This window comes from Talpa europaea (assembly GCF_964194135.1).
Source record: "Talpa europaea genome assembly, chromosome: 5".
Taxonomy (NCBI): domain Eukaryota; kingdom Metazoa; phylum Chordata; class Mammalia; order Eulipotyphla; family Talpidae; genus Talpa; species Talpa europaea.
In genome coordinates, this window is record NC_140071.1 from 43,018,228 (window position 1) to 43,045,551 (window position 27,324).

General features: G+C 34.4%; 1 protein-coding gene across 1 annotated transcript in view; it reads right to left on the bottom strand.

Moving 5' to 3' along the window:
• XRCC4 (X-ray repair cross complementing 4) overlaps positions 1-27,324 on the bottom strand; it is a gene marked incomplete at both ends in the record, with an annotated part of 177,241 nt that overhangs the window by 84,234 nt on the left and 65,683 nt on the right. The gene's annotated exons all lie outside the window — the stretch shown is intronic.

A 27,324-nucleotide genomic window follows, 5' to 3' on the forward strand; every position in this document is an offset into this window, starting at 1 on the left:
AGCAATCAACAAAGAACATGCTTGTTTAAGAACAAAACTAACAAAAGTGTCAGAGTTAAAGGACATTTAAATAAACTTAAATGGTAGCTAGCCTTGTAAAGTGGTGAAAGACTGCATTTAATAATATGCTGGATATCTATGAAGAAATATAATTGAATCTAAATGAAAATATAAGATAAAAATTTTAAAATATAGTAAACAAAAAGTTCTACTATTTGTCTCACCACTCCTAATAATGGCATACACATTGGCACACACAAATATATTTTATTTATCTATTTGAGGGAACATCAGCTAACAATACTGTATATAATATAGGGGTATATAGGTTAAAATGTCTTCAGTCAAGTGTTACCAACAAGGCACACTTAACCCTTCACCATATTTCATTGAGCCCCACTGTCTTTGGTCTCCACAATTTTAAGTCAGATTTCTATGGATTGTTTTAATTTTTATTTTATTTTATTGTGTGTTTTTAATATTTTATTTTATATAATTCTTACATCATTTTTCATCTTTGTACAATGTATCCATTTTCATTTTGGTTATATTCCCCATACAATTGCACCTCCCCCCTTATTCTGACTCTAGTTCTTCCTCTCCCCACTCCTCCCTAATCATCCCCCATCTCCCCGTAGTGTGGCTCTGGTTTATAGTTGCTTGTTGATTTTGATTATTACTTTGCATTGATTAGTCTTTTTCCTGGTCTCTTATTTAGGTTTTCTAAATTCCTGCTATGAGTGAGACCATCTGGTATTTTTCTTTTTCTTTCTGGCTTATTTCGCTGAGCATGATCATTTCTAGCTCCATTCATGTTGCTGCAAATTACATGTGTTTATCTTCTTTAATTGCTGAGTAATATTCCATTGTGTATATGTACCACATCTTCTTGATCCAGTCATCTATTTTTGGGCATTTGGGTTGTTTCCATATCTTAGCTATTGTAAATAGTGCTGCTATAAACATAGGGGTGTAGGTGCCCTTTGGAATTACTGTTTCTGTGTCATTTGGGTAAATATGTAGGAGTGGAATTGCTGAATCATATGGAAGCTCTATGTTTAGTAGGTCAAGGAAGCTCCACAGAGTTCTCCACAGTGGTTGGACCAGTTTGCTCTCCCACCAGCAGTATAGGAGAGTACCTTTTTCCCCACAACCTCGACAATATTTGTTGCTGCTAGTTTTTTAAATATGTGCCATTCTCACTGGTGTAAGATGGTATCTCATTGTAGTTTTGATTTGCATTTCCCTGATTACAAGTCATGGTGAACATTTTTCATATGCCTGTTGGCCATTTGCATTTCCTCTTCAGAGAAGTTTCTTTTTAGCTCTTCTGCCCATTTTTTGACTGGTTTATTTTCTTTGTTTTTGTTAAGGCTCCAGCTCTTTGTAGATTTTTGTGATCAGTCCTTCATCATTAGTGTTGTGTGCAAAATGTTCTCCCAGTTGGTGGGGGTTCTCTTTGTTTTTTGTTATTGTCTCTTTTGCTGTGCAGAAGCTCTTTCTTTTTTTTTTTAAGATTTATTTATTTATTTATACAAGCACTGGGTATAATCAGAAGCACGGGAGGGTGAGAGAATTCACCAGAGCCAGAGTGGGGAGCAATGCAGGCAGAAGGACCGAAGTACACTACTCAGGGGAGCAGCGGGCTGCAGGAGAGGTCTGCGTGCCATGTGGGACCCTCCTCCAGTGGCCGGGGAGCAACCGGGGATCAAGCTAGCACTGCAGAGGCTGCGGGCAGCTTCGCAACCCAGCGTTCAACCACTGCGCCACCAGGGAGGCCCAGAAGCTCTTTACTTTGATGTATTCCCAGCTGTTTATCTTTGCCTTCACTATCACTGCTTTGGGTGATGTGCCTGTAAAGATGTCTTTGATGTGCATGTCATGTAGTGTTTCACCTATATTTCCTTCTATGTATTTTATGGTTTCAGGTCTTAGGTCTAGTTCTTTAATCCATTTTGAGTTGGTTTTTGTGCATGGTGTGAGGTAGTAGTCAAGCTTCATTCTTTTGCGTGTAGCGACCCAGTTTTCCCAGCACCATTTATTGAACAAACTTTCTTTGCTCCAATGCATATTCTTTGCTCCTTTGTCAAAGATTAGTTGACCATAAATCTGTGGGTTTATTCTGGATTTCCTATTCAATTCCATTGGTCTGTGTGTCTGTTCTTATTCCAATACCAGGCAGTTTTGATGATTATGGCTTTGTAGTATAGTTTGAAGTCTGGGAGTGTGTTGCCTCCATTCCCTCCTTTTTTTTTTTTTCAGGAGAGCTTTGGCTATTCGGGGTTTTTGGTGGCTCCATATGAATTTCATCAATAATTGTTCTATTTCTTTGAAGAATGTCATTGAAATTTTTATTGGAATAGCATTGAATCTGTATATTGCTTTTGGTAGGACGGCCATTTTTAATAATGTTTATTCTTCCAATCCATGAGCAGGGGATGTCTTTCCATTTCTTTGTGTCTTCTATTTCTTTTAACAGTGTTTTACAATTTTCTTTGTATAGGTCCTTTACCTCCTTTGTTAGATTTATTCCCAAGTATTTGATTTTTTTGTTTCAATAATAAAAGGGATGGTAAGGGATGCAGCAAAAGCAGTAATAAGAGGAAAATATATAGCAATAGAGGCTCACATCAAGAAACAGGAAAGAATTCAAAGAAACAACCTAATCTCAAAGCTTAAACAACTAGAAAAAGAACAACAAAAAACCCCAAAACCAGTAGAAGAAAAGAAATAATAAAAACTAAAGCAGAAAAATGAAATTGAAATTAAAAAACAATACGAAAGATCAATGAAACCAAAAGCTGGTTCTTCGAAAAAATAAATAAAATAGACAAACCGGTAGCCAGGCTCACAAAGGAAAAATGGGAGAAAGCACAAATAAACAGGATCACAAATGAAAGAGGAGAAATCACAATGGACACAGCAGAAATTAAAAGAATAATCAGAAACTACTATGAACAGCTATATAGAAACAAGTTCAACAATCTAGAGGAGATGGACAAATTCCTACAACTCTACAATCACCCAAAGCTAGATAAAGAAGAAATAGAACACCTAAACAGACCAATTACAATCAGCGAAATTGAAGTGGTAATCAAAAACCTCCCCAAAAACAAAAGCCCAGGACCTGATGGATTTACAAATGAATTCTACCAAATATTCAGAAACGAATTAGTGCCTATCTTTCACAAACTCTTCCAAAAAATTGAGAAGGAAGGGATAATACCAAGCACGTTCTATGAAGCCAACATTACACGAATACCAAAACCAAAGGAGGACAACACAAAAAAAGAAAACTACATGCCAATCTCTCTAATGAACACAGATGCAAAAATCCTCAATAAAATTTTAGCTATCAGAATCCAACAATGTATCCATAAGATAATTCACCACGACCAAGTAGGATTCATTCCAGGGACACAAGGATGACTCAACATCCAAAGATAAATCAAAGTTACCCAACACATCAACACAAAGAAATATAAAAACCATATGATAATATCAATAGATGCTGAGAAAGCTTTTGACAAAGTACAACACCCATCCATGATAAAAGCCCTTGAAATTCTTGGGATACAAGGAACAAACCTCAACATCATAAAGGCCATATATGACAAGCCAACAGCCAGTATCATTATCAATGGCAAAAAGCTGAAAGCATTTCCATTAAGATCTGGAACAAGACAAGGATGTTCACTCTCACCACTGCTTTTCAATATAATACTGGAAGTCCTAGCCAGTGCAATGACAAGAGAAAGACAGACAAGGAATCCAAATAGGAAAAGAATAAATCAAACTATCACTATTTGCAGATGATATGATAAGATACATAGAGAAACCTGAAAACTCCACAGAAAAACTAAATCAACTAATCAATCAGTTTAGTAAAGTGGCAGGATACAAAATCAACATGCAAAAATCAGTAGCCTTCCTATACACAAACAATAAATCCGAAGAAGAAATCAAAAAATCTATGGATTGTTTTTGGTTTGATTTTGTCTGAATCATGTTTCTCTATATCCCACATGTGAGTGAAGCCATTATTATTTACTTTTCACTGAATTATTTCACTTAGCATAATGCTCTCCAGTTTGAACCACATTTTCACAAATAGCAAGAGTTCATCTTTTTTGATAAGTGTGTAGTTTTCCATTACATATATACTACATCTTCTTAATCCACCAATTTGTCTTTAGGCACTTAGGTTGTTTCCACAGATTGATTATTGTAAATAATGTTGCAGTGAACACAGGAATGCATGTATCCCTTTGAATTAGTGTTTTTTGCATTCTTCAGGTATATCACTAGGAGTAGAATTGCTGTATAGTATGATAGATTTATTTTTTATATTTTGAGAAACCTCTATTTTATTGTCCATGGGGCTTGAACAGTCTACATTACCACCAACAGTGTGAGAATATTTTCAAAAGGATATTTTATAGGTGAAATGGTTATATTATTTGTTGTAAAGTCCAGAATTTACCTTAAATTGTTATGTGACTAAATGCATGTGATAGTCAGAGTGAGCTATTACCCAGGTGGTGATAGCAAAGAATACACAAACCAGGAGAACTTTGTTGGGATTCTAATACCATACTCCCAAGGGGGGCAGCTAGAGGTACGTTTGTTACTCTAAATCAATCAATAATTGGTAATTTGCTAAGTAACACTGAGTAATCACAAAGTGTATCTATTGATGAAAAAGCACGGAACAAATATGATACTGCATATGGGCTCTCATGAGTACAATTAAAGAAACTGGAAGTACACAGATTGGCTAAACTATTTTAAAGATACTCTCCTACAAAATTATAAACAGGACATAAGAATTTAATAAGGTTTATTTATTCTTAGAGATGATGCTTTTTGCTAAATTTTTAAGTGCTTTAGTGTCCATTTAGAACTGTTGATAATTATGGTTGCCTGATACCAGGAAGATCAACCATTCCTCTCTCAAGAATCCTTACGTTTACAAAAAGTGAACCTTTTAAATAAGAGAGTGACTAGGACACCTAAAAAGACAGACAGCTGGAATTTCTTCAAGCTTGTAGGGCAGATTCATGAATAACTCTGTACTTACTTGTTAGTAAATATTTGGTTAATGGTTATCTGGCTGTGTGGTAAAATTTAATCTCTTAATATATATTTTACTAACCCCACACTTCTTAGTGGCTATCATTATTTACTACAAAGAGGCTAAAAGTCACATATGACCTAGTGTTACCAGTCATTTCACTATACCATCTTCATTCCTTTCTTGTGGCAACTAAAGGCAATTAAACTGTAGCCTCTCTTTAACACTGTCAATGGGAGAAAGGATTAGCATATCAGAAAAATTACTGCTTAAATAGAATATATCTTTATTGGTTTGTATTTGAACCATGGGAAACATTTTTTCCTTCACTATTGCACATGCAAGAACAGTATATTAAATTGTATCAATTCTCTTAATATACTTACATATACTTCAAAATAAAGTTTTGATAATTTTGATAGCTTTAGCAAAAGAAAAAAAAACATTTCAGCCTATCTTTTCCTCTTCATTCTGCAATGCCAGAGGCCAGGAAATAGAGGCACTCTGCTAACACCAACCACCTAAGTATTAAAATATGGGATCTTAAGCATTCTTCAAATTTCAAACCATTCCACCCCGTCCTCTACTTTGTTAGTGTTGGGTAGGTCCTTTCATTCCATTTGCTTGCAATATTGGATATATCATTTCAGTTCTGACACTGGATCCCTTCAACAATGATTTGGAGTCTCCAAACAAGCAATGCTGTTTTATATACAACAGATGGGATTTGAACTACATCTGAGGAAGTCTAATACACAGTCTTCCAAAATGTCTACATTGTTCATAACTTTTCATAGTTTTAAGTGCAACAACTCAAGTTTTCACTTTCAAGACCTGAGAACCCAGTTTTAAGGGAAAAAATCAATTCACATTAAGTTTGCTATGTTATACATACTCAGCTATGAGGAAGAGCTTGAACAGAGTTGAAAAGAATGACAAATGTTCACTGAATAGAAATGTGCAATGAATAGAAATGTGACCTAGTTGGAGTAAGAGCTCATGAGCAAGAGAGATGCAAGAAATGGGATTGGGCAACAGAAAAGAAGGGGAAAAAATAAAAGGAGACAGAGATAGGTTAAATAAATTTGGAAACTTAAATCCAAGCAGAAGAGAATGAATTTGATATTGACTGGGGAGTTTTTTCCTAAGATTCCACCTACAAGATTCTCAAGAGCTTTTTTTTAAGGATTTACTTTTATTTATATAAGAACTGGGGTACAGATCAGAGGCGTGGGGTGGGGGTGAGAGAATTCACCAGAGACTAAGTGAGGAGCAGAACAGGCAGACGGACCAAACACTGCTGAGGGGAGCACAGCAGGCGAGGCAGGAGAGGTCTGCCACACCATGTGGGTTTCTCCCTAGCCAGCGGGGAATCGAACCAGTGCTGCAGAGGCTGCGGACAGCTTCACAACATAGCGCTCAACCCGCTGTGCCACCAGGGAGGCCCAGCATTCTCAGTTTTTAATATTATCATCAGACTCTTTATCATGACAGTGTCTGGCATCCAATTTCAGGCATTTTTAAAAAGGAAAATAAAAATAGTGTCAATTAACTTACTACAGCTAACCTATGACTGGCAGAGTGATAAGATGAATTTCAAGTTCTCATTAAGTTCACTGCATCCAGAAAACAAGGCATCTTTATAAAAGCCTTGTTATTTTGAAAGGTGGTTCCATAAAAAAGCCACAATCTTCTGATCTGACAGAAGAACCGCAGGAACTTGGCAGCAGCAGTTCAGACATGACAGTGACAGAGTACTGGCTTCCCTAAATGACACTGTTGGTTAAACTGCCAGTAATTTGTATAAATGCCATGAGTTAAACTACCTGGTAAAACTTGAGTCTCTGACCATTAAACACTTATACCTCAATATTATAAAAATCATTAAATTTATAATTTGTTTTATCAGGTTTTCATTATTATCTCATGACTATTTTTTTCCTCATCATGAGACATATATAGTTTCACACACAGAAAGATAGTGTGTGTGACACTACAAAACTCTATTGGCGATTACCATCACTCCCAACTCCAGCTGCCACCCCCCACCCAAATCAAATAAACCAAAAATGTCCTAAGGCATATTATTCATGGCAAGTTAGCTCACAGATTAAATTAGTGAATGAAAGAGGTTCTGATCATGGTCTCTGGACTGTGGGAAAAAAAAATGTGTACTATCTGCAAACTGCCACATCAGAACAAAAAAACTTGCAGTGGGTTCCCAAAGTTTGTAACACTTTAATAATATGAAGTGAAGCTTTGGCATTCAAATACCAACCACATTGTATTCAGATTTGAATCTAGTTAGTGGAAAATTTATTAACATTTTAATGGAATATTTTGTTTTCATGTTTGGCTAGTAAAAATAGGTTACTTCTCTCAACAGGAATATACCTAAGAATGAATAAACAAAAACAAAAACCAAATCCCACCACAATCATCACCTGCTTCTCTAACCATACCTGCCAAAAATCTTCTACTATAGTATATAAACTACTCCAAGAGCGCCAGGGTTCCTTCACTTTGTTTCTTAATTTTTCTTTTGAAGGTCCTCCACTCTGCTATTGGCTTAACTGCGTGCTCCCATTGCAAGCACAGCCCAACTCATTTCAGTCATCCCTTGTAGTTCCAATTTCTTGCTTCTTTATGAACCACTCATGTTATACATACTATCTTGCACTGTTACTCTCCTTTACCTCTGGGATTATGAGCACCATACAATGAGAGGCTATGCCTTATTGACTATCTCCTCAACATATTACCCAATAGTATAATACACGAGAAATAGGAAGATTTAACTTTTATTTTTAAGTGTGTATTCTATTTATTCCAGTTACAACTTCTTTATTTATGGACCTCCGGATTCAAGTTTTCCCTAGACTTCATCTGGAAGTATATTGTACTTTACATAAATTCAAAATAAGTTTTTACTACAGAACTCATCTACTAATACCTATTGAGGAATTATTAAGTATTAAAGACTGTGCTAGTCTGTCTTACACTAACTGTGAATAAGAAAAACAAGGTCCCTGCTGTCAAGGAGCTTATAAATATTAGATAAGTTGTTACAAGTGTGACCAAACTAAGAATGCTGTGCTGCAATATAAGGAACTACCAAAAAAGGGACTGCATGGCTTCAATTCTGGTATGGTGCTTTATTTCACTCTGAAACATCCTTAAGAATAAATTTTAAAGCCCAAACATTTCTTGTCAGTTTTCTTGCATTGAGCTAATGCTTTAATTTTCTCTTTTCAGAAATCTATTTCAAAGTCTTCTGATACTGACAGTTATGATTTCAAGAGAGAAATATCCATACAAGAAAAAAAAAGAAATCAGATTATAATTAGAACTTGATAATGAAAAAGAAAAATTGAAGTATCAGAGATAAATTTGGGGGAAAAAAAAGTAAATTTGGAAAGATGTGCCTTGCTTAGACCTGTCAAATTAGTTCCTTTATGTTTGCTTATATGATTTAAGGTTACAGCTTTCTTGCAAATAGCTATAAGTTCTGTTCAGCTCAGTTACAAACGTTTGAATAGATGGTATCTTCTGGATAACAGAAAACACTCAAATATTTTCTGAATTCTTAGGATTTAAAGAATGAAATTCATTAGTATTAAAACTATGAATTTTTTTAAATGAACTATTTTCTTGGTGTATAACAATATTCAATATGTGCAATTTGTTGGGTTTTTTTTAAAATGTGTTTGTACTTTATCTTTGGTGGTCCACCCTGTCTCTGACATTGAGAATATCAGATTTCCAAAGATGACTTTTGTGTTATACAACGTCAACAGGCATTTGTTATTAAGTCTGACTTTCAGTTGTGCTGGTCAAAAAAAAAAAAAAAAAAAAAAAAGAGAGACAGTAAGAAACAGACTTGGAAAAGTATATGTACACAGATGCGCATGTGCACACAAGCTTTTGCACACATGCATACACAAATACACTTCTATTTTTTTTCAAAGATTTATTTATTTATACAAGAACCGGGACACAGGCCAGAGGTGTGGGGTGAGAGGATTCACCAGAGACAGAGTGGGGAACAGAACAGGGAGATTGACTGAAATACACTGCTGAGGGGAGTAGTGGGTGAGACAGGAGAGGTCTGCCGTGACATGTGGGTATCTCTCCCGCCGCTGGGATTGAATCCACACTGCAGAGGCTGCAGACAGCTTCACAGGGCTCCGTTCAACTGCTTGCACCACCAGGGAGGCCCACAAACACACTTTTAAGTGCGGTATTCATTATCAGTTTATTTGGTGGCTGCTTGCTGATTAATAGGTTAGATCCTTAACCTTTCCATAAGATGGTTATGGAAGTTATTCAAGTTGTGAAAAATGGGTAGCAACTGATTACAGATTTGAAAATATGGATGCTTGATGAATGGGGATGGAAAACAATGTTTGCTTGTTTGGTCAGATAAGAAATTTATTATCTCAAGATAGGTCACTTCACAATGTTGCTTACTGAAGTATGGTGTGACCAATAGTATATTAGTTGTTTTGCTTATCATTATACTAGTCACTAAGACAAACTACAGAGACACAATGTAGCCCAAGTCATTGGTTGGGTGCTTTTCTTGATGAAAGAAATAATTTGTGTTTTAAACTTTCAGACTTGGGCCTCCCTGGTGGTGCAGGAGGTTGAGTGCCGCACTGTGAATCTGTCCACAGCCACTGCAGTGAGGGTTCGACATTGGCCAGCCAGCAAGAATCCCACATGGCAAAGCAGACCTCTCCTGTCTCGCCCGCTGCTCCCCTCAGCAGTGTATTTCGTCAGTCTGCCTGTTCTGTTCCCCACTGTCTCTGGTGAATCCACTCACCCTCTGCACACCTGGCCTGTACCCCGGTTCTTGTATAAAAATAAATAAATCTTAAAAATGAAATAAAATAAACTTTCAGTCTTATTTGGTATAGTATTTTAAGGTTGGGATTTTGTTTTTTGTCTCAATATTTTATATTGAAATGAAATAAAATTAATATTTATATACTTAGTATACATTTCTGAAATGAACAAATGGATGAAATATTAAAAACAGCCACCGAAGATTGAATTTTCTATATTTATAACAAATAGCAGTTTGGTGAAAATTGTACTATTCTGATTTGGAAAAGCTTGGCATTATCTTACCCTTTTTATTATTATTTTTTTTCTGTCTCTAGGAAGCTATAAGAGACAGCCAAAAAGATCTTTTAATTCTTTTTTAAAAATCTCAATTTGATTTTGTTTGTATAAACATATTTCATTAATACCTTTGATATTAAGTGTTTCTGATACAATGAATAATAGAAGTTTTTATTTCATTTAATAATATCAAAATTATGGTTAATACACATTTTCTCAGCCAAGGAACTTAAGAATTTCTGTAATATGTCAAGTAAAGAGCAGAACTAGAGACAAGATTCCTAGTGGATTTTACCACATTTGTAAAATATTTATAAGTTCCATGAAGGCAGTAGCTAAGTTTTACTTGCTATTAGAATAAGACAAACAGCATGGTCTTGAACAAATATTAACTCCTCAATAAATGTCAGTTGTTTCACACAAATTCTTAATAATAAGGGAGTTAATAACAATGGCTGCTTAAAATTATTTTGAAGACCACACAGTTGATTATGCCTGCTGCTGCCAGTTTAGTTAACATAAAAAAATTAAAACATTGGTGGGGGGAAGTAGTTTATGAAAGAGCAACATTGGCCTTCAATTTATATCATCTTGTAGTTAAAAATAACAAACATTCCTTGGAAAGCAGTTGTAATGGTTAATAAGTTTTCAGGAAAAAAAACTACATTTTTTTTAGCTTTCACCAGCTTTAGAAAGGCACCTCTGCCTATGACCTACATCTTCAAATGTTTTGAGCCAACATAAAGCTTTCATTGTTGTACATGAATCAGGTATGGACCTCTGTGAGCTTAAGATATTTTTTAGTGTTTCCTTCATAGAGATTTAAAGCTTTTTGAAATTTCACTCTTTTTTATTTTGGTCAACCTTTAATAAAACCTAGACTTTTTGAGGACTTAGAAAGGATTTCATTTAACTAGTATAAATGCAAAAAATAGACAAAAACAAATGGAATCTGCAACCTTTTTAAAGTAATGATAAGGAAATCTTGCAGTTCATTATTATTTTGTTCAATAATGTGCTTCCACCATATTATCTGTAATGACTCTAGGTTAACTTGCTAGAACTAGATCAAGATCACTAGGTTAACTAACAAGCTAAAAGCAAAACATGATGAAAGTGTCGAATGTGAAGTAGTGTACAGTTATCTGGTGAACTGTGTAGGTGAGAAGCATTAATATAGGTAATAAACTTGCTCTTTGAATATTAACAGGGGTAGGAAGAAGAACTTGATTGAATTTATCAAATGTAGTAAGGGAGTTAATGATAGGCTATTCCACTTCATTTTGCACTATGTCTTAATCTTAGAAAAATGTGAAATAATTCTGATATATTTATTTGTACTTCTTGGCACACTTTACAGTGAAGTTAAGGTCTCTTTGATATAGCTTAGCCAGTTTGTAGTAGTTCTACAAAGAGGCAAATATGAGGCTAAGTTTCAAAAGTTCTTTTTGAACACTGTGGAATGCTTTCCATAAAGGAGGTTCCTGGATCTGCAATGCTAGACAAGTTATCCCGATTGGCTTACAAATCAAATACAATCTTCTACCAAGAAGGATTAAGGAAAATTCTGTGACAAATGGTCAAATAACTTAGATAATATAAGATTAAATTAATAAAATACTTCAAAAGAAGCATAAACCTGACTTGTTAATCACTGTCTTAGTAACTATGGGCAAAACACATACTTCTGTGAAAGCTTTTATTTATAAAATTAGGTGTGACATCAGACCAAACAGTTATGCTAGTATAGCAAAATAAATACCATGCTCTTATATGCTTTAAATATGATTATCATATATTATCTGAATTTGCCGAGAAAATCTAAGTGATTTTCAGGTCATTGTGAAGCACTTTTACATAAGTACTGCATTAAATGTCTTGCCCAAATGAGAAAGATTTTCTTCCAAAATTTCATTGCCAAACATCTACATGCTTTTCTTTATAATACAGTGCTTCATTAATTAATTTTAATAAACATTTTAATATTTCTTTTATTTTGGTCAACCTTTAATTTATTAATTTTAATAAACATTTTTTCAATAAATCCTTGTAATTTTTATTTTTAAAGCAAATATTCTAAATATTTGCTTGTTATAATACTTAAAATTACACAAGTAGAACAAAAATATTGTAAGCATCAATTCAACAAAGATAATAACATCGGGAAACTTATTAGCTTATTATAAGTACATATTCTATATATTAGATTTTATATTTATGAGACTTGTTGAGCAAGTTTCATAATCACTGTTAGCAAGCATTGTCAGCAATGTGCTGACTCCTCAGCTTCAACATGCTGTGTTAGTACTGTGCAGTCTCAGAATAAAGCCTTCATAATACTTATCCTATAAGATTTCAAGAGTCAAATTGGAAGCTGTCCTGATGCCTTTCAGAAGATCATCTTGCACATCCAATCAGCATCTCCAAAAAAGTCCTTAAATCTCTCTAATAATTCTCCCCATCCCCAATATTTCCATAATCTCTTGCTTAGATTATTGCTATAGCTTTTCATAAATGGCCAAAGCCCATTACAATTCATTAATTCAGATTATAATTCATTTATTGAAAACATCCAGAACTTTTCTACAATTGCAAACCTGATCAAGTCATGGCCTTTCTCTGAAGACAAGGATAAAACTCCCTAATGTACTTTAATAACTATCATCTTCTTTTTTGGATTCAGTTACTTTTAGTCTGAATTTTGCCTGCTACACCATTCTTTCTCTCTCTGCTTCTAGAATTTGCACATGTGATCTCCTTCCAGAAATAGTATTCTACCACCAACCACTCAACTGGTTAACTCCCACCCATCCTTGATAGCTCAGTAAAGATATCAATGTGTAGAAACCTTTAGAAGCCTTGGTGAGATGTCCCCTCTCTGTTCCCCTATATCATCTTTTTCTGCACCTATTACTATAGTATGAAGGAGTGGTTGAGGCCACAATTAAGAAAAATGAAGTAGGGAAAAACTATTTTAGAGTCTCCTAAGGAATACAGTGGGATTAAATCTTATTGTAATGTTAGCTCATTAGGCAAACTATCACAATCAAAATTACCCTTGAAAATTCTTTAACTTCTCGTCATATACAGTAACACACAGTGTATATAAAATTATATGATAATGTACATGCATTAATGTTTAATGAATGCCATAGCATTTCCTAGAGAAACTGTATTCAGAAGGAAAATTACTCACGGCTTTCAGTTTATGATACCAAACTATGATTAATACAGAAAGAGTCACCTTTCTAGCTCTACCAGTTTAATATCATTATCTTAATCTTCCATGGAGATATATTAGTTCATCTGAAGGCTCCTTAGATACCTCCAAAGTTCCCAATTAATTTTTCTTTGTTTTCTTTCTTGGACAAGGAAAGAACAATTTTTCTTTCTTTTCTTTCCTAGCTTGGCTACCTATAGAAAGCTTACATTTCTTTATTAATAACCTCAAATATTACTAATACATAAGTTCATACATTTTTCCCACTGGTACATATCTTGTCAGGATTTACCATATGCACTGCTTGTGGACATAAGTCTGTTAAGTGGAATAGGAGCAAATCAGCACAGATGTCCCAAAATGAAATTTTCTTCTTCCTTCATAAAATCTATATTTACCTAGCAAATACAGATAAGATCAAGTTAACTACATATGTGATGCCACTCCACTATAATTCATAAATTACTAGAAAGATTCCAATCTCTCAAGGTTTGTAAATCATGAAATGAGTAGTGGGTATATAATGGTATAGTTGGCTTCAGAGAGTTACATGTACACTTCACTGTCCCTAAAATTCATAAAATAAACTTTGGCACAGATGTTTAGTAATAAAATGGACAAAGTGTTGCTATAAAAGGCTAGTAATTTTTAGGCATCTAATTTTATATAAAAGGGAAAACTATCCAGAAATGTCTTTCCAATGAAGTGAATTCTGCATGTACCTCTACATATTTTATAATTATTTCATAATGAAATAATTTATAGAAATAATCCATCCTGTTGTCTGTTATGTTGTAGGTGCTTAAAATATTGTTGAACAAGAATAGACCCAAGAAAAATACTTCAGACTTTATACGTAAAATAGAATTTATGATAGCAAACATTTTGTAGTTAGATACAAAGTTAAAAATAACAATATAAAAGTTTGACTTGTTTACTCATAAAAAACTTCTTAAAAAAGACTATAATATTCATTATAAAGCAAATACTGAATTCAAAGTTTAATACAATAAATTAGAGTCAGTATTTAAACTGCCCTACTGGAGAATATTCTAACCTTTTACAAAGGAGTAAATTATTTGTAAATAATGGCTACCAGATAGCTCAGCCAAAAAATACAGTTACACAAAGGAAGTTATCATAACACAGCTGGGAAAGAACAGAAGCAGAAAAAGGTCTGCACTTGTGTTACTGTTTGTGTAGTTATAAAGATAAATAAATGGATCTATATGTATAAACAATATATATTATACATAGGAAAATAAAAAAATTATAAATGCTCTAAATAAATGTGAGAAGTGTTATGCCTAACTAAGGCCAGCGATAGAAAAAAAAAACAAACAAACAAACATGAAAGACGCTTAAGACAATAACATGACAGAGAAAACACCAGAGTGACAGAAACAGGGACTTCAACAATGAGAATTCAACAGGGAGTAACGCTTTTTGCGTAGGTCATGCTATTTTTCTAGTTGTCTACTGAAAGTGGTTTAAATTTACTCTCTAAATAGTTGTCATCTGTTTTATTTTACCAATTTGAACTGCAGAGTGAATTTATGGATTTCATAAATCATTTGGCTAAAAGCTAATGGTATAATCTTAGAACAGAATTAACACATTTTTGTGTAACCTCTGGTTGAGGTCCTGATTCAATACAAACGAAAGACTATATGTATTCTCTTGGATATCACCTTTGATGCTGACTTTATTTGATGAATATTAATCTAGAGTGTTGTGTAAGAATGATTTCAAGGAGAGGCACAGATTAAGCAGAAACAGGTATGTGGAAGGGGAATACCTCGAGTTTCATCCTGACTAGAAAAGTAATGATAGAACAGCTACCAGGCAGCAAAAAGACCACATCTCAAGCATCCTAATTATATGAGACAATTGGGCATATATTCTACTCAATTATTTGAACAGCAAAGACATTTTTGCCATCTTTAGAGCCTGTATTGTCAGCACAGAGTAGCAAAAAGTACACTTGGTGTTAATTAGAAAACCAAGTTCTCTATTTGGTAAGTCACTTCATAGAGTGACTTAAAAATTAACTTTACTAGATCTAAATTTCCTAACCACAAAGATTATTGGGTTAGACTAGATCTTTATGTAAGGATGTTTTGTATTCTAAATTAAAACATACTGAAATAAATACTTTCAAAACCAGAAAATCAACACTGCAAGGCCACATTTCTAAATTTTAATGAGATTATTCAATAAAATGCTTATTCTTGTTTTTAATCAAACAGAGAAGTTTGTGGTATTTTATAAGCTGTTGCTTATAAACACAGTTCTCATAATTCTGAAGACTGGAAGACTGATAGGTGTTTCAGTGAAGGTTCTTTTCTGGTTACAGATTGCTGACTTCTTGCTGTGTCCTCATATATGGAAGGGGCAACAGTGCTTTTCTGAGCTCTTTTAGAAGGCTATTAATACTGTTTATCAGGGGTCTGCCCTCATGAGCCAATCATGTCACACAGGTCCCAGCTCTATATACCATCACACTGAGCACTAGGATTTCAACATATGAATTTCAGGGGATGCAAACATTCTGACCACAGCAAAATGCTTATCATTTATATCTACTCTTCATACATGGGCTATATGAGATGTATACTTACACAGAACAGAGAATAGCAATAATTTAAGACATTTTAGCATAGGGACAAAATAATTAGAAATAATAAACACCTACGACATTATTCTATATGTTCCACTTGGATTAACTTACTGAATCATAATAGTACTATGAGATAGATATCACTGTTACATATATATTCAATGAGGGAATTTTTGCTCAAGAGATATTAAGTACACAAGATTATAAACCTTGAAAATGGCAGAGCTAGAATTAGGATCAATGTACTCTTCCTTATCAGCAAACTAATATACTGTTAGTATCATGAAAATCACATTGTCCTGGTAAAATTACCTTTTAAAAAAAATAACAGACACAATATCTGCCGATAAAGGGATAATAATCCAGGAGGAACAATGGAATAACAGCCAAATAGATAAAAATTAATTTCCTTAACACTTCACATATTTTTTAAAAGGTTTAGGAGGAAATTAGAAATTTGATAAAGTTTAAGCTTTTCTGTTTCATATAGAGTGCATCGTATTGTATGTTATCAAAAATTTTATAATAACAACATTAAATATAGTCAGGGAAGATTTAAATTTAAGACATTGTCAAGAGCTAGACCTTGCCTACAAGTGTAACAAACAGATAATACGACAGTAAAATAATTGCCCTGAGTTCTGAAATTAGGGAACTAGAAAGAGTATGAATGGGAAAACTAAACAATTTAATCACTAACTATCAAAGTTGGGCAAGAGGATGGCTCTGAATGCACCCCGACATCATACCTGTATAGTTACAGAAAATATGGATTTCTAGATAAACTAACAAAATGTAAAAATCTCTCAGGGATGAAATTGTAAGCCCTCCCTAGTTACCTCACCAAGATGAGGGACCTAGCCTCTATTTATTGAATTTTATTAGATTACAATAAGAAACTATAATATTTGAGCAAAATCAGTTTTTTAGTAAAAGAAGAAAGGAAGAGATCAGGGAGGAAGAGAGAAATAGAAAGGGGAGAGGAAAGGGGGCGGGAGAGAGGGAGGAAAGACAGATCAAGAAGGCAATGTTTATGGAACTTTTATTTAAAATTTATTTGTTGCTTTCTTCTCTGATCAAATGAATATTTAAAAATGTCTTTCATACAATTATTCACTCTATCCATGTTTTAGGTCAACGATTATTTCTTTTAAATGCAGACATCACGTGAACATTTCAATACTGGAAATATAAACAAACTGGTGCATTTTAACATTCACGATAAAGTTCTTATACAATTATCTAAAGTGAAATATGCCTCACTTCTCTTTTACATTATATTTATGAATGTGTTATTTTTGTGATGACAATAAAAATATATTCCTAGATTTCTGGTAGTTACATGTTATCTGTTTTGAAAATAAATTATCTTAAAATCTACTACTTTAGGTTGTAAGGTTGTACACTAAACATGATAGCCAAAGAGCAATAAGGTCACTTCCTATACTCCCTTCTCCAAGTCTATACAGCACAGATTAATTTCAAAATCTCTTGTTTCAGTAATTATAATAAAGAAAACAGTGCACCCTAACAATTTAAGCCATGAATAGTTTTTTATTACCAAAACACCTGTTGCTTTTTCTAAATCTATTTTCATTAAATACAGATGAATGTTGATTTTGTTACCCGAGGACATCAAATGTTAAGAAAACAAACTTTCTTTAACAGAACCATTCGCAGAACACTTTCTGAACACAAGTGATTTTAACATGCTGCTCTTTCTCAGGATGGGGTTTTTATAAAGTGGTTTACATTAATGTTTCATGCTGGGGTGATTTATATTTGATATGTTGCTAATATATAGGCATGTTTAACTTATTTTAAATAGTAATATTAGCATAAATATATAAAATCAATCTCAACAACAACATAGAGTTCTACAAAGCTGAATTTAATTTTATCAAAACTCCTGTCAAAGATGTTTTCAATTACTCACAAAAATGTGACTTTCACAAAAATATGGTTTTCAACACTGGACAAAAGTTAATGTAGGACTATTTCCTCTAAGAAGGGAAATACAAGATTGAGGCCAGGATCACATTGTTTTTCTGACTGGTGGCACTTTCTGGACCTCAGCACAGGGAGGTAGATGGAACCCAAGCAGGGCACTTTGATTTCACTCAAGTAACAAGATGGAAATTATAGTTTGAAATAGTTGGATTCTGCAAAGTAGTTACAAGAAAAGAGATAACTGCACAAAAATGAATCCCACAAAGGGTCACCTTACTCTTGGATGAATAATAAAAGTTGCACATGAACACAGCAAGACTCTAAGCTCTGGCAAAAAATAACTACTGATGCCCAGAGTTCTGAAATAAAAATTCCAGCTTTTCTATATACTGGGAGAAAATAGAATTTTGACTGATAAAGAAAAAGACTACAATAAGAAAGCTGAATATTCAGGTAACAACCCTAAAAATGTCTTGAACCATCCTAATTACACTTGAAATAAAAGGCAATAAGATCCAGCTTATTTGTCAGTACACTCACTGCCTTCCAGTACAAAACTCAACTCTATTTAAAGGAAGACAATAGATTCTAGACACTCAGCAATAAAAGAAATCACAGTAACCAGTATATAATAAAAATCACTAAGCATATGAAATAACAGGAAAATATGATCCACAATAAGGGAGAAATCACTAATATTTCAAGTTCATGATAAGGAGTTTTACATTCATTTCTCTATTATACTTACCATCATAAAATCTTAAAATCCTTAGAATTATGAAAGAATAGTACCTTTAAATTAGTTTTACCTCTTCAATTCCAAAAAGGTTTTAACTTTACACATACTTCAAAAAGATATGAGCACCTGCACCCCTATGTTTATAGCAGCACTATTTACAATAGCTAAGCTTTGGAAACAACCCAAATGCCTAAAATAGATGACTGGATCAAAGAGATGTGGTACATATACACCATGGAATATTACTCAGCATTCAAAAATGATAAACACATGCAATTTGCAGCAACATGGATGGTGCTGGAAGGGATCATGCTCAGCGAAATAAGCCAGAAAGAAAATGGTCTCACTCATAGCAGGAATCTAGAAAACTTAAATAAGGGACCAGGAAAAAGAATAACCATAAGAAAGAAAATATCAAAATCAACAAACAACTATGAACCAGAGATACTCTGTGGGGGGTGGGGGCGGGGAAAGGAGGGGTTGGGGTAAAAATAAGGGGATTGTAATTGTATGGGGAATATAAAATAAAATTTAAATTAAAAAAATAAAATAGATTAAAAAAATATATGCTTGAACAGCCCAACTTCACCTACTTATATCCCTAATACACTATTCTCCATTAATTAATTTAGACTTTCTCGGTGAGAGGGACACAACACAGGGAGGACAAAAGCTTTGAGAGCTCTGACCATCAACTCTTTTAGCTTGTACATACTGAGGTCAGTTAGGAAAACAAACAACACATCTTCCTGTCTTGTCCTTCCTTTTTCACATCATAAAAATGTCCTTACAGGGCCTCCCCTGGTGGCGCGGTGGTTGAGCGCTGGGTTGCGAAGCTGCCCGCATTCTCTGCAGCACCGGTTCGATCCCCGGCCACCAGGCGAGGGTCCCACATGGCGCGCAGACCTCTCCTGCCGCCCGCTGCTCCCCTCAGCAGTGTCCTTCGGTCCTTCTGCCTGCTCTGCTCCCCGCTCTGGCTCTGGTGAATTCTCTCACCCTCCCGTGCTTCTGACTGTGCCCAGTGCTTGTATAAATAAATAAATAAATCTTTAAAAAAAAAAAAAATGTCCTTACAATTTCCTGATCTATTGCCCTCTTTACCCTGCTGACCGCCAGCATTCAGGATTCATACTCTATCTGCTGATAGCTTTCTTTTTCTTTTGCTAATTCTCATTCTCATTAAATAGATGTGCCATCTTTTCCAGGGTAACTATGAGAACTAGATTGCCTTTTTTTCATGGTTAGAAACTCCTTGCTATGAACTGAATTGTGTCCTTCCCAAATTCATAAGTTAAAGTACTAACCCTCAGTACACCTCAGAGTGTGACACTATTTGGAGACAGGACCAGAAAACAGGCAATAAAGTTTAAATGAGGCTATGTGAGTGGGCGCAAATCCATTACAAGTGAATATAAGAAAACATACCAAGGATGCACACACACATGGAGACAAAGCTATGTGAGGACATAAGGAAAAGACAGATATCTATAAGCCAAAAGACAATCCTCAAGAGAAACTAAACCAGTGAACATCTCAGTCTTGGACTTGTACTTTCCAGAAGTATAAAAAAATAAATTTCTGTTTTTTTAAGCCATCCTATTTATGCATTTTGTTATGGCAACCTTAGTAAAGCTATGTGCTTTTGAATATATTTTAATTCTTGTTGGAGCAGTCACTCAACCTCCACATCATTGTCAAACTAAGTTGATGACATAATATTCATTAGAACATCATTCCTATTTCTTGAAGAAGTATGTAGCTGCACCTTTTACGAGCTATTGCTAATTCTAGCCTATTATTCCAGTATGACCTCTCAGTCTTTAAAGATGACAACTGTGATTCTGCATGGAAACACTGTGTGTGTATATGTATGTGTGTGTGTGTGTATATATATATATATATATATATGATATAAATAAATGGAGATCTAGATGATAACAGGTTTAGATGATATAGGTTTAAAATGAGAAGTAAGTCAGTCCTAGAGATCTAATGCACAGTATAGTGAATATAGATAAAATATTATATTTTAATCATCAAACTTGCTAAGAGACTAGGACTTAATTTTTCCAACCACTAAAAGGAAATGACAACTTGTATAAAGGCACTAATTATTACTACAATTGCAATATATATAAAATTAAATATAATTAGTATTTGTAAAACACTTAACCTGGAAGATTAATTGTTACATGTGATTGCTATTATGAAAGAAAGTGATCTGGAATGGAATCGCTAAGGGAATAAGTGTAGGGAAAAGAGCCAAAGAGATGAGAAGATTGAAGAATTGCTGATTAAATATATATTAAAAATTTGGAGATACATGAAACTTAGTCTCAATAATTTTCAAAACAAGCAGAGCAAGAGAGAAACTTTTTGTCATTATTTTAAAATAACTGAGAATCGTATATGTTTATTATCTCAAAGAAGAGACAGTGTGAGGAGATAAAGCATTAGGTTTGTTTCTAGCTCCAAATTGCACTGATGAAGCAAAACACTGTTATTAAAGCAGTTAAATAATGTCCAGAGCAGAATTTTTCACACTGTAGGTTGGGACATATTTATAATATAAATAAAATGGGTGGTAACCAGAATAATTAGAGTTCATGAGATGCAATAAGAATAAGTAGTGTTTCATAAAATGTTTGTATCAGATCTACATACACAGAGGAACATATCTACTTATTTGAAATGTGAAATATATTCTTACTGTGGGTCTCAGTTAAGGCTGAATACCTTATCTTAGACTAATAATGCATTTTTGAAAGAGAATTTTCTTGTGAGGTGAGAATTAGAAAGATCAGTGAACTGGAACTGGGAAAGTATTATTCTATTCCACAGAATTAATTCACCTGTACATTGTATTCACTGCAAAAAAGTTAAAAAAAATGATGTGTGTCTTAGATTATAAAATAAATAACAATATGAGTGCAATGATTTAATAAGTGTATTAATTTCAAAATCTTACAACTCAAAGTTCAATTTCTTTATTTACTTTGCATTACTGAATTTTTATTACAGTGAATGAATCATTCCTTGAAAGTTCTGTGGGACATAAACTAGATGTAAATTAAAGACTTTTTCATAGACCTGTATTACTTATTTTGGGTTACCTTAGAAACTTCTCAAAACAGTCTTTGTTCCTTCTAACAGTATCCTGGAGTATAAGTTTTAGAACTCTCAGTATCTCTTGGTTCTGGCTATCTTGGTGATATTCCCCGGTAATAGCTTCAGCCATCATCTACACATAAAGCACAGAATCTACCCCGGTGTGTCTTCTTAGCTCTGTATACAGTTTTTTTTTTTTTTATGTTTAATATATTTTATTTTATAATATTCTAACATCATTTTTCATTTTTGCACAATGTATGCATTTTAATTTTGGTATATTTCCCATACAATTGCACCCCCCTTATTTTGACCCTAATCCCTCCTCTCACCCTTTCCCCCATAGTGTGTCTCTAGTTTATAGTTTTTTGTTGATTTTGATTTTTTCTTTGTTATAATTAGTCTTTTTCTTGGTCCCTTATTTGGATTTTCTAAATTCCTGCTGAGTAAGACTATCCAGTATTTACTGAACATATATATTTTTTAATCTGAGGTCCGCAAAAGCTCAAATTCAATATGCCAAAATGATAAAGCATTAGGTTTGTTTACCAGATTTCCCATCTACTACTGGTTTAAGGCAGAAACCTAAGAGTCAGAATGCTCCCATTAATGTGAATATATCAATTCTTGTCAATTCTAGCTCCAAATAGCTCTAAGCCTCTCCTTTCTAATTATTCTGGAGGACACTATTTTCTCTTGTTTTAATTCAATATCCTTTTTTTTTTTTTTTTTTTTTTTTTTTTTTTTTTTTATAGAGGCATGCTTTATTTATTTGTTTGCTGGTTTGTTTGTTTGTTTTGTTTATACATGCACTGGGTACAGTCAGAAGCGCGGGAGGGTGAGAGAATCCACCAGAGCCAGAGCGGGGAGCAGAGCAGGCAGAAGGACCGAAGTACACTGCTGAGGGGAGCAGCGGGCGGCAGGAGAGGTCTGCACGCCATGTGGGACCCTCCTCCGGTGGCCGGGGAGCAGCCGGGGATCGAACCGGCGCCGCAGAGGCCGCGCGCAGTTTCGCAACCCAGCGCCCAACCGCTGCGCCACCGGGGAGGCCCCTCAATATCCTTTTAATTCATCTCTTTCTCTGGGTTTCCTCTTTCTGGTTCATTCTCCATACTCTAATAAAAGTTGTCTTTCTAAAATGTCAAAGTGTATTAATCACAGACTTTCTATCCAGCTATTTCTCATCATTTTGCCACTCCTAATCTGAGTCAGTCACATACAACTTCTCATACTCTTAAACATGTTCTATTCTCTTTTTTTTTTTTTTTAAAAAATAGCTTTATGCCTTCACATACACTGTTTTTTTTTCTACTGGAATATTATATGCTGCCTTCTCAATCTGCTCAATCTTTAGCTCTCCTATTCACTAAAATACAATTCTAAAATACAATTCAGACATGACCAATTGCAAACCACAGATGGAGAATTATTCCTTCCTCTTTACCTTCAAGTACCTTTTCTATAACCTCTCAAACATTCATTTGTCACTCATTCACTTAGTATATACTAAGAACCTTTTATAATAGTGCTATTACTACTTTTGTGTTGTAATTATTTATATATTGCTTTCCTCAAATACAGGATGAATTCTTAAAAGTCAGAGACAAGGTACTATTTAACATACATGAGACATTGCTGGAGACAGACATCAGACCTAACATTTAATAGACATTTCATAAATGCTGGAGGAATTAATTTGAAGTTTTCTACCTTTCGGTATTATTATTCTTCCCAACAAATATTAAAATTCTGTTAGAACTGAATAATTAGGCATTTAATTATTAATGGTAGTCCAATGTGAACAGGAATCAACCACCTTTTCTAAAGAGAAACAACCCAACTTAAGAACTGCCTGAAATTTGGAACATTAACAACTATATTTGTGATATCCTAGCAACTAACCATTTCAAAAAGGAAACGTTAATATTATTATATTTTCCTTGGTTCCTTTTACATAAAAAATTCTGTATCTTAAAAACTGTAGCATTTCCTGATGAACTGGCTTATTTTTCTCTTGTTACTGATGAAAATGAGAACCATATAGGCAAAAGGTAAGCTTGCCTTGTTTTATGGAAAAGCAATTGAGTCAAGGAAGTATCAGCTTAACTCATTGATCAGCAAAATCATTTATGTAAATATAATTCTCATATTTTAAATAGCACATACTATTGTTTATTATATTTTTCTAGCTCATTCTTTCCCATTTATTGTTGTGTCATTTAATATCAGACTGCAAATTAGAGAAGTTGCTCAAGAAAGAATATTGTGAGGATTTAACAACATCTACTGACCCAGATAAATGCTAAAAGAATTATTTAGAAAATAAGAGCTCTACACAAATTTTGAAAATGTTCAGGGGCATGAAGCTCCACTATTTATCATAACAACTCACATTTTTTTTCTGAAGCCTGACAGATCCTTTTCCAAAATCAAATGCATTTGTTCAAGAGGTAAAATCTCACTTGCTGACAACCACCACTATAAGTCTGTTATCAATTTCTACTGAGACTAAATTCCAGCAATATTTATAAAATATAGAATTATAAAATGAAAATTACTAGCACAGGGCCTCCCCGGTGGCGCAGCGGTTGAGCGCTGGGTTGCGAGGCTGCCCGCGGCCTCTGCGGCGCCAGTTCGATCCCGGCTGCTCCCCGGCCACCGGAGGAGGGTCCCACATGGCGTGCAGACCTCTCCTGCCGCCCGCTGCTCCCCTCAGCAGTGTAGTTCGGTCCTACTGCCTGCTCTGCTCCCCGCTCTGGCTCTGGTGAATTCTCTCACCCTCCCACGCTTCTGACTGTACCCAGTGCATGTATAAACAAAACAAACAAACAAACAAACCAGCAAACAAATAAATAAAGCATGCCTCTATAAAAAAAAAAAAAAAAAAAAAAAAAAAAAAGAAAATTACTAGCACAATTTCTTTAAACACTTTTTGAAAGTTTAAGTAGCAATATTTCATTGCATTTAAGAATGGTCTTTCTTACTTTCATAATACTACCACAAACAGTAATAGTAATAGTAGTAACAGTGCCAGCAGTAGCTAATTTTTACTAAATATGTGAGAAGCACTGTATTAAATTTTACATATTTAATAATAATTAGTATAACATATATAATAAGAGGCTAAAACCTTAAAGCCCTTTTAACCTATTTTAGTTTCCATTAATATAATCCCAATCAACTTCTCACTACCTCCTCCATTCTTTGCAATACAAATAAGACTAACTATACACTTTTCAGAGAAGAGAAATATTCCATCCCAGACTTATTTGATTTTATAATCATGGTTCAATTTACCCTTGATGATTTCTAGATTTCTTTCTGATGGACAGAATTATCAAATACCACAGGGCTTCCCAGAAATCAGATGAAGGAAAAGAAAGCTGTGATTTTAGCAGTGAGACATTTAATGTGTTTCCTTTCAGAATTACTGGGATAGCAAAAGGTTGAAGGGGACTTAGAAAGGCCCTTCTACCACAGTGCACTGACTTTCCCTGACCTCACATTAGATACATGAGAAAAATGTGAAATTTTAGAGCTGGTTAAACTTCTTACAGAAAAGAAAACTGAGATGCAAAGAAGTATAGTTAGAACTACAACTGCACCATAGATGTCCACAATGCTATAAATAACTGTGATGTAGGTCACTCAGTAATTATTGTTACTAGCTTGAATCTTTTAAAAATAGAAATTCTAGGGAGTAAAGGCTTCTGGATAATACATAAATTCAAAAGAGATCTGTCCTCTTGAGGAAGAATGGGATCCCCTAATGAGGCAATCAGTAAGCAAAGATCAATTTACAGGACACTAAATTGAGGCTTCAAAATGATGTCCTTGATTATTAACAAAAGTAACCTCCAGAGTGTCTGAGGATGAGGAAGTAAAAAGGAGGCTCTTATTCTCTCTGAAATTATTGACAGAGAAAATACGAATCAATTGGATACTTCCATTTGCCTCTTACACAGATAGACAAAAGAACACATGGTTATCCAAGTCAAATTTAGAGGAGTAAGTAGGTTTTATATTGACATCACACTAATGAAGAAAGGTTCTTTACAGATTTATCCTTCCTGTCCATCCAAATGAACTTTAAATGATGGTTAAAAAATCTGCTAGTTTTCCAATATAAAAAAAATGACAAAATAGCTTTTTGGCATCATAGTCCTTAAATATTATCAGTTTATTCATATAAAATCGCTAAGATTTGTTAAATAACAAAATCTAGTTATTAATTGATAGCAAAAGAATCTGGAAAACAGAGTGGTAATTAAATAGCAATGAATGTTGTAATAAGTTAGTTCAAATTTTGGCTATTTCTCTTCTAGTTGTGTAACCTTGGACAAATGACCTCTTGAATTGAAAATTATAAAGGTTGAAATATTGTGGTCAAGATAAAATGAGCTAAATTATGTAAAGCACCAAGCATAGCATCCCACACAAAGAAAGGCAGCATAAAAACAAACCTACTTCATTTTCTCATTATTATTTTTGACCAGAAACAAACAAGAATCCTATTGTTTTGACAGGGGAATAAGAGGTTATGTAGGTGGATCTGGACAAAAGTCAATGTATTTGGCTCACTACCCCAAACAGTTTCAGAACAAAGTGCTAATACTCTAATGTCCCGTCTCACACCCAAATACCTGAGAATTACAGCTCCTGCTCAGGATTTTTTAACACGGGGTAACAGTTCAACTAAAGATCTCTGTGAAGAACGCTTTAGTAAGATTTTTCAAAGGTCTTTTATGAAAACACAAGGACAATTCAATTTGACAAAAAAATGTTGGCTATACTGAGGTTGTGAAACCATTCTCCCCCCTCTTCCCCCCCACACCTTCTTATGGAATTCACAGTCAGCAAGTATACAAATAACTATACTGGTAGCACTTGCTGTGTATTTTATTTTATTTTAAGATTTATTTATTTATTTTATACAAGCACTGGATACAGTCAGAAGCGCAGGAGGGTGAGAGAATTCACCAGAGCCAGAGCGGGTGGCAGAACAGGTAGAAGGACCGAAGTACACTGCTGAGGGGAGCAGCAGGCGGCAGGAGAGGTCTGCGCACCATGTGGGACCCTCCTCCGGTAGCCGGGGAGCAGCCGGGGATCGAACCGGCGCTGCAGAGGCTGCGGGCAGCTTCGCAACACAGCGCTCAACCGCTGCGCCACCGGGGAGGCCCAATTGCTGTGTATTTTAAATGTATTAATAATGCAGAAAATTTAAAAGGTGATTTTGGCAACAAGGCTCATGAAGAATATTGTAATTTTTTTTTTTTTGCTGAAAATATTTTATGGAGGCATAAGTTGGCACTACAGCTTTTAAAATAGTCTAGGATTTGGTTTTATGGAATAAAAAGAATAATGAGGAATAAAAGTTTTCTTTGGGGTGGTGGCGAGCAAAACAGATTTAAGCCAGGCTGACCTACAGATGAAAGGAGTGTATTTTTCAGAGAAAGTCATAAAAAACACCTTATTACACGTTGTAA